This window comes from Tupaia chinensis, unplaced genomic scaffold (assembly GCF_000334495.1).
Source record: "Tupaia chinensis unplaced genomic scaffold, TupChi_1.0 Scaffold144119_1, whole genome shotgun sequence".
In the NCBI taxonomy this organism is placed as follows: Eukaryota; Metazoa; Chordata; class Mammalia; order Scandentia; family Tupaiidae; genus Tupaia; species Tupaia belangeri.
The window spans coordinates 30,488-30,772 of NW_006203974.1; positions in this window are offsets into that span (position 1 = coordinate 30,488).

The window sequence follows — 285 nt, forward strand, 5'->3', positions numbered from 1 at the left end:
TTGGGCCAAGCGTGTCCCTAACGGCAGTGGACATTTTCTGTGGTGGCTTCTTCACTGTCTCTTTAAATGACCCACATCTCATCACGTGGTGCTGGCACCTGCCAGCTGTCTTTTATCATTCAGTCTGAGATTCCCCGACCCTCCCTCTGAATGACAGTGACCTTCACTGACACTAGACAAAGTCTGAGGTGTTCTCCGAACAGGGCTGGGTCTCAGGAGCCTTCGCCCTGTGCCTCCCTCCTCCCCACTCCAGCAGGGACGGACACCGCCTTCCAACAGAGCGGG